Raw genomic sequence first — 8,936 nt, 5'->3', positions numbered from 1 at the left:
CCTCTCTCTCTCTCTCTCTCTCTCTCTCTCTCTCTCTCTCTCTCTCTCTCTCTCTCTCTCTCTCTCTCTCCCTCCCCCCCTTTCCCACCTCCTCCAGTAAATCCTGCGAAATGCTCCGATAACACCATCAATAATCCGAGAGATTTTAAAGTGGTTGAAGCACCAGGATGTTGTAGACTTCATGCAGGATGGCAGGAGGATGAGGCAGTTCATTAACAAATAATGAACACACACACACACACACACACACACACACACACACACACACACACGTACGCACATGGGGACACAGGTGGAAACTGAGTACCCAAATGAGCCACAAGGACGTTAGAAAGAAACTTTTTCAGTGTCAGAGTAGTTAACAGATGGAATGCATTAGGAAGCAATGTGGTGGAGGCTGACTCCATACACAGTTTCAAATGTAGATATGATAAGAGCCCAGTAGGCTCAGGAACCTGTACACCAGCTTGATTGACAGTTAAGAGGCGGGACCAAAGAGCCAAAATTCAACCCCAGCAAGCAAAACTAGGTGAGTACATACAAACAACGGAAGGAAAAAGAAATAGAGCAGACATGATAACGACATACAAAATACTTAAAGGGGGGGAGGGGGCGACTGACAAAGTAGATATAGAAGCAATGTTCAAACTATGGAACAGTCGAGGGAGAGGACATGTGGGAAAGTAGAAACATGGAACAGACACAGGAATGTCAACAAGAATGTCTTCATAGGTAAATATGATGAGACAAACTGGACCAATGACAGTCGGAAGACGGGGCTAAGGAGCTGAGGCTCGACCCTGTAAAGCTCAACCAGTTGAGTGCAGTTGCAGTGGTTGACACGCACGCAAAACACACGCAAACAAACATTCCAGTTCTTCAGTCATCAAGTTCCAGAGTGTCAGGGGGAGGGGGGGAGGGGGGAGCCCCACACTGGAGCCACTCCTCCCCCCCCCAAGAGCAGTTAATGAAAATGAATTGGTCTCCTAACGACCCTAACAACGAGGGTAGGAACGAGGCAAGGCATAGTTAGCAGTCGCCCAGGTTGTTACACTCCAACTCCAACCCAAAGCTCTTTTCAACTGGTTTTATATATATATATATATATATATATATATATATATATATATATATATATATATATATATATATATATATATATATATATATATATATATATATATATATAACCACTTGAGCACTAGTCCAACTTTGGAGGAATTCGAAGAAGTGTTTGACTTGCAACAATGATTGAACCTGTCTGTGACATTCATCTATGTTTCCCATTGTCGTGTTTTTCCAGAGATCCTTAACCTTTAAGCACTTTTTGTATCAACCAATGTATATCTTGTAACCATTAAATACATAATACAGCACAAAAAACACAAAGGAAGGGGGAAGGGGGTAGGAGAAAAGCACACAGAAACTGTATTGGAGGGGACTTAAACATTCCCTCTAATGCATTATGTGTGGTTTCCTCCGAGGCTAAGGGTCCCCCTTCTTCCAGCCAGAGGTGGTACTCCCTTCCCCCATGTTCACAAAGATTGTTTAATTGTTAAATAGACAGACAATCAAATATCAGTGAGAAGACAAGGTAGTTATTACTACACTAATCCAGCCGAGAGTGAACAATCCACGTCACTGTGAACAAACTAACCCAACACACGATATATCCTCGTATACTGACAAGTACACTGAGAGCGGTATACTGTATACCCTCCTTAGACAGTACCTGTGAGTATAATTAGACAGGAACTGTGTACTTACGGGTCTCTGAGGACGTAGTGGGACATGCCGTCCATCTTCTGGTTCAAGATCTCCATCCCTAGAGGACCTGAGCCCGTGGCCGCCGCCGTGACCTCCTTGAGTAGGGCCCTGGGGGTCGCGGGGAGCCTGGGGGTCACGGCAGGGGTCACCGTGGGGTCAGCTAGGACGACGGAGGAGAGGCAGGCGCAGAGGAGTACCTGGAGCCCCATGGTACGACCACAGGGAGTCCTGGGAGTCGTGTCTTCAGGCCCTGGGGGACAAGGAGAGAGAGATTGTTAGTGAGGATTAACTTACTCCCCAGTATAGTGGTACTGGGGAGGGGTATTGACATATGTCCGATGGTGTGATATGGCCCCAGATGCAGAGTAAATGCACGCGCGCGCGCACACCACATGCATACACACACACACCACATGCATACACACACACACACACACACACACACACACACACACACACACACACACACACACACACACACACACACACACACACACACACACACACACACACTCACACTCACTCTCACACACTCACACACACTCACACACACACTCACACACACACTCACTCCTCTCTCTCTCTCTCTCTCTCTCTCTCTCTCTCTCTCTCTCTCTCTCTCTCTCTCTCTCTCTAACATTTTTTATTCTCTCCGACCCTTTTCATCCTGCGTTTTCTTATCCCTCGTCTTCTCGTTTATAAAGTCTGGCGTCAACGTCATGTTAGATCAGTCTAACATCTCCTCACTAACTACGGGCTCACCATAGGCCGTGCTGCTTGCAACTTTTTGTTCCGGGTAGCAAATCTTTAACAACCACCACCTCACTAACTGCTCTACCACCTCGTTATGCATGTTAATGACTATACAGCCGTGTGCGATGGTTCTGTAATTCCACCATTTTTTTTCTTTTGGACGGTTTTGAAATGGTTTAAAAAATGTTGGTTAATGGTTTATTAACTCCTGGTGGGGTACCCGGTGGTGCCCGGGACTATCCCAGATGTATATGTGTGTGTGTGTGTGTGTTTGTTTGTTTTTTATCTTCGTGTCTCTCTCTTCTTCTTCTCCTTCTCTTTCGGGAGGTAGAGGTGTATGGGGGTGGAGGAGGACACACACTCATACTCACAAGAGGTGATATGATCACCACTTACAAAATACTAACAGGAATCGGCCAGATTAACAAAGAGAAATTGCAGAATTAAGCAACTTTACGAATAAGAGGACACAGATTCAAGGTAAGGAAACAAGGTGCCGAAAAAATATCAGAAACTTTTATAAATAGTGGTAGACGGTTGGAACAAGTGGAGGGCCAAGACCGTCAGTAGTTTCAAAGCGTTATACGACAAAGAGCACTGGGAAGACGGGACACCACGAGCGTAACTCATCCTGTAACTACACTCCTATTTTTATTCCTAATTTACAATTACACTCTTAATTCACACCAGGAAGCTGTCCTATCTTCCCTCACCTCAGATCCCATTCCCAGCTCTTGGCCCCCAATTCCCACTCCCATTTCCTAGTTCCCATTCCCAGTCGCTTTCTCATCGCAGGCTCCAGCTCCCATTTCCCTTCCCAGTTCTCACTCCCATTAACACCATTTCAATTGAGTTTTTTAAGCCACGAGTTTCAATTTTCAAAATGGCCGCCGCCAGCCCGGAAACACTAAATTAAAAATGATGGTCAAATTTTTGGCAGAGTGAATTCCTATATATGAACCGAACAGTTATATGTATCTCTCTCTCTCTCTCTCTCTTCTCTCTCTCTCTCTCTCTCTCTCTCTCTCTCTCTCTCTCTCTCTCTCTCTCTCTCATTTCAGTGATAACTTTAACATTAGTTATAGTTATCATTACAGGGATAACTGTAACATGAAGACAACCCAGACATCAGTGATAACCCAACCAGGCTCCGGTCAGTCTTCAACCACCACTCAGCCCTGTAATGGGGAGTGGAAGAGATAGAATAATTAAGGGGAGAGAGAGAGAGAGAGAGAGAGAGAGAGAGAGAGAGAGAGAGAGAGAGAGAGAGACAGACAGAGATGAAAGGTGGGATGAATGAAGGAGAGAAATGAAAAGAATAAGATGAAAGGACAAAATTAAGAGAAAAGGTGAGAATAAAGTGAAAAATAAATCTGGCAAAGAAAATGAAAGGTTAAGAATAAAGGAACAAGAAAGAACAGGAGAAAGGTGGAAAAAATGAAAACAAAAAGATATAAATAAGAACAACTAGACAATGGAAAGGAAAACTGCAAGCAGCCAGAGACGAAGATCATCTAGCAACGAAGGTTATATCTTGAGGTTATCTTGAGATGATTTCGGGGCTTTTAGTGTCCCCGCGGCCCGGTCCTCGACCAGGCCTCCACCCCCAGGAAGCAGCCCGTGACAGCTGACTAACACCCAGGTACCTATTTTACCGCTAGGTAACAGGAGCATCAGGGTGAAAGAAACTCTGCCCATTGTTTCTCGCCGGCGCCCGGGATCGAACCCGGGACCACAGGATCACAAGTCCAGTGTGCTGTCCACTCGGCCAACCAGCTCCCGCTCAGGAGCCGGAGGAGGAAGGAGCGGGAAGGAAGAAGGAGCTCAGGAGGAAGCTCAGACAGACAGACAGTTAGACAGACCGACAGGAGAGAGTACGGCTAGACGGGGTTCATAGCTTCAATCAGAACACGTTTGTTAAGGTGATGCTTGATAGGGTTCTGGGAGTTCTTCTACTCCCCAAGCCCGGCCCGAGGCCAGGCTTGACTTGTGAGAGTTTGGTCCACCAGGCTGTTGCTTGGAGCGGCCCGCAGGCCCACATACCCACCACAGCCCGGTTGGTCCGGAACTTCTTGGAGAAAATGATGTAGTTTTCTCTTAAAGATGTCCACGGTTGTTCCGGCAATATTTCTTATAGTCGCTGGGAGGACGTTGAACAACCGCGGACCTCTGATGTTTATACAGTGTTCTCTGATTGTGCCTATGGCACCTCTGCTCTTCACTGGTTCTATTCTGCATTTTCTTCCATATCGTTCACTCCAGTATGTTGTTATTTTACTGTGTAGATTTGGGACCTGACCCTCCAGTATCTTCCAGGTGTATATTATTTGGTATCTCTCTCGTCTCCTTTCTAGCGAGTACATTTGGAGAGCTTTCAGACGATCCCAATAATTTAGGTGCTCTATCTCGTCTATGCGTGCCGTATATGTTCTCTGTATTCCCTCTATTTCAGCAATCTCTTCTGCTCTGAAGGGGGAAGTGAGTACTGAGCAGTACTCAAGACGGGACAACACAAGTGACTTGAAGAGTACAACCATTGTGATGGGATCCCTGGATTTGAAAGTTCTCGTAATCCATCCTATCATTTTTCTGCTTGACGCAATATTTGCTTGGTTATGCTCCCTAAACGTTAGGTCGTCGGACATCATTATTCCCAAATCCTTTACATGCTGTTTTCCTACTACGGACAGATTTGATTGTGTTATTGGAGTGACACAACATACTGGAGTGAACGATATGGAAGAAAATGCAGAATAGAACCAGTGACGAGCAGAGGTGCCATAGGCACAATCAGAGAACACTGTATAAACATCAGAGGTCCGCGGTTGTTCAACGTCCTCCCAGCGACTATAAGAAATATTGCCGGAACAACCGTGGACATCTTCAAGAGAAAACTATATCATTTTCTCCAAGGAGTTCCGGATCAACCGGGCTGTGGTGGGTATGTGGGCCTGCGGGCCGCTCCAAGCAACAGCCTAGTGGACCAAACTCTCAAGTCAAGCCTGGCTTCGGGCCGGGCTTGGAGAGTAGAACAACTCCCAGAACCCCATCAAGCAGAGGTTAGGTAAGAACATCAGGGGCTAGATAAGAACATCAGGGGTTAGGTAAGAACATCAGGGGCTAGATAAGAACATCAGGGGTTAGGTAAGAACATCAGGGGCTAGATAAGAACATCAGGGGTTAGGTAAGAACATCAGGGGTTAGGTAAGAACATCGGGGGTTAGGTAAGAACATCAGGGGCTAGATAAGAACATCAGGGGGTTAGGTAAGAACATCAGGGGTTAGGTAAGAACATCAGGGGCTAGATAAGAACATCAGGGGTTAGGTAAGAACATCAGGGGTTAGGTAAGAACATCAGGGGTTAGGTAAGTACATCAGGGGCTAGATAAGAACATCAGGGGTTAGATAAGAACATCAGGGGTTAGATAAGAACATCAGGGGTTAGATAAGAACATCAGGGGGTTAGATAAGAACATCAGGGGTTAGGTAAGTACATCAGGGGCTAGATAAGAACATCAGGGGTTAGATAAGAACATCAGGGGTTAGATAAGAACATCAGGGGTTAGGTAAGTACATCAGGGGCTAGATAAGAACATCAGGGGTTAGATAAGAACATCAGGGGTTAGATAAGAACATCAGGGGTTAGATAAGAACATCGGGGGCTAGATAAGAACATCAGGGGGTTAGACAAGAACATCAGGAGGTTAGATAAGAACATCAGGGGTTAGGTAAGTACATCAGGGGCTAGATAAGAACATCAGGGGTTAGATAAGAACATCAGGGGGTTAGATAAGAACATCAGGGGTTAGGTAAGTACATCAGGGGTTAGATAAGAACATCAGGGGTTAGATAAGAACATCAGGGGTTAGATAAGAACATCAGGGGTTAGATAAGAACATCAGGGGTTAGATAAGAACATCAGGGGTTAGATAAGAACATCAGGGGTTAGATAAGAACATCAGGGGTTAGATAAGAACATCAGGGGTTAGATAAGAACATCAGGGGTTAGATAAGAACATCAGGGGCTAGATAAGAACATCAGGGGGTTAGACAAGAACATCAGGAGGTTAGATAAGAACATCAGGAGGTTAGACAAGAACATCAGGAGGTTAGATAAGAACATCAGGAGGTTAGATAAGAACATCAGGAGGTTAGATAAGAACATCAGGAGGTTAGATAAGAACATCAGGGGTTAGATAAGAACATCAGGAGGTTAGATAAGAACATCAGGAGGTTAGATAAGAACATTAGGGGCTAGATAAGAACACACCATCAGACGCGCGAGCGGGCGCGCGTGCGCACACATTCATTATTCAGCTGTAAGGTCCACTATAATTAGATTCCAGTGTGTGAGGTCGTATGTAGTGCTTACGACCTCCACCTGGTCGTAAGTGGGGGGGACTTACGACCCCCACCTGGCCTGGTTGTGCGGGGGGGACTTACGACCTCCACCAGGCCTGGTGGTGCGGGGGGGACTTACGACCCCCACCAGGCCTGGTGGTGCGGGGGGGACTTACGACCCCCGCAGGCCCGTTATGTCCTATCCAATGACAGTACGCACGACGGTCCTAGCTACATGCAGGACAGGACCATGCACATGAGTGCACAGGTCCTGTGCATTGCAAGCACAAAGAGAGGAATCCTCTCCATTGCTATCTTGTGCACATCCCCGGCCCCAGGCCCGGGCTGAGGCCTGGATTTGTGTTTAGGTTTCCTATAAAACCTAACCACCCTAGGCCTACTCTGAGGCCTAGTATAGTACATATATGTACTATACTAGGCCTAGAAATATTTAATATGAATTCTTAGCTTTAATTTTTTTCCGAATTGACTAGACCACACACTAGAAGGTGAAGGGACGACGACGTTTCGGTCCGTCCTGGACCATTCTCAAGTCGATTGTCGATTCTCGAGTCGATTTCCGAACTCACTTAAAAAGTGAATAGTGCCAAAATCTACTATCAAGTTGTCCTTTAAGACAATATATGTACGGTGGTCTACGGGCCTGACGGCTGAGTGGACAACGCTCGGTATTCGTAGTCCTAAGGTTCCGAGTTCGATCTCCGGTGGAGGCGGAAACAAATGGGCAGAGTTTCTTTAACCCTGATGCGCCTGTTCATCTAGCAGTAAATAGGTACAAGGGAGTTAGACAGCTGCTACGGGCAGCTTCCTGGAGGGTGTGTGTAAAAAAAAAAAAAAGAGGAGGCCTGGGAGACGGAGGAGGCATGACTGGAGACATCTCCCGTCACGCAGGGTGCAGTTACGCCTCCACAGATCTCCAGTATCATCTCCTGATACTGGTAATGGCTCCAAAGGGGCCACCACTTACGGGCTATTCATGCCCGTGCTACCTTTTGAGTGGCTTAATCTTCATCAATCATATATTAAGCTCTTTGAGGTCAGGTTACGTCAGACTCGATACGTAGTGAACTGATATTACATTCTTGAGTGAAAAAGTTAACACAGCTTAAATATATTTAGTTCTGGTGAATATGTCGTTGAAAAGATGTTGCTTACAGAGAACATATGGACGTAATTTGACAGTCATTCAGCCAATATTATTCAGAGAAAACCTATACCCAAACTTACCAAATTACAGAAAGATGTACGACTTGTTACATAAAGAGAAGCGTTACTAAGTTTGATGCTACACAGTTTAGATATGATCTATCTTGAGATCTTGAGGTTATCTTGAGATGATTTCGGGGCTTTTAGTGTCCCCGCGGCCCGGTCCTCGACCAGGCCTCCACCCCCAGGAAGCAGCCCGTGACAGGGTGAAAGAAACTCTGCCCATTGTTTCTCGCCGGCGCCTGGGATCGAACCCAGGACCACAGGATCACAAGTCCAGTGTGCTGTCCGGTCGGCCGACCGGCTCCCTGATAGAGAAAGATAGTGAATGTTGTCTATCTTGAGATCTTGAGGTTATCTAGAGATGATTTCGGGGCTTTAGTGTCCTCGCGGCCCGGTCCTCGACCAGGCCTCCGCCCCCAGGAAGCAGCCCGTGACAGCTGACTAACACCCAGGTACCTATTTACTGTTAGGTAACAAGGTTGTTACATAACCTAGGTAACTAGGTTGTTACATAAAGTTAGTTATGTTACTGATAAAGAGACGTGTTTTGTGACAGAGTTGTCTTAGTAAGATGGGTAAAGTTACTTGTAACAGAGCTGTAACGCAGAAAAGTTGAACTAGTTATGTTTACAGCAACATTTATATTAGAGAAAGAGAAATATTACAGAAATAGTTACGTTACGGAAACAGTGTTACTTATGTTACAGATACAGTTGTTACATAGTTATGTTTGAGAAACAGTAATGTAACAGAAACAGTTACGTTACAGAAACAGTTACGTTACAGAAACAGTTACGTTACAGAAAGTTACGTTACATAAAAAGTTACGTTACAGAAACAGTTAC

Source organism: Procambarus clarkii, chromosome 58 (genome assembly GCF_040958095.1).
Source record: "Procambarus clarkii isolate CNS0578487 chromosome 58, FALCON_Pclarkii_2.0, whole genome shotgun sequence".
Lineage (NCBI taxonomy): Eukaryota > Metazoa > Arthropoda > Malacostraca > Decapoda > Cambaridae > Procambarus > Procambarus clarkii.
The sequence above is the reverse complement of the archived record's forward strand: the minus strand, read 5'-3'. Positions refer to the sequence as shown.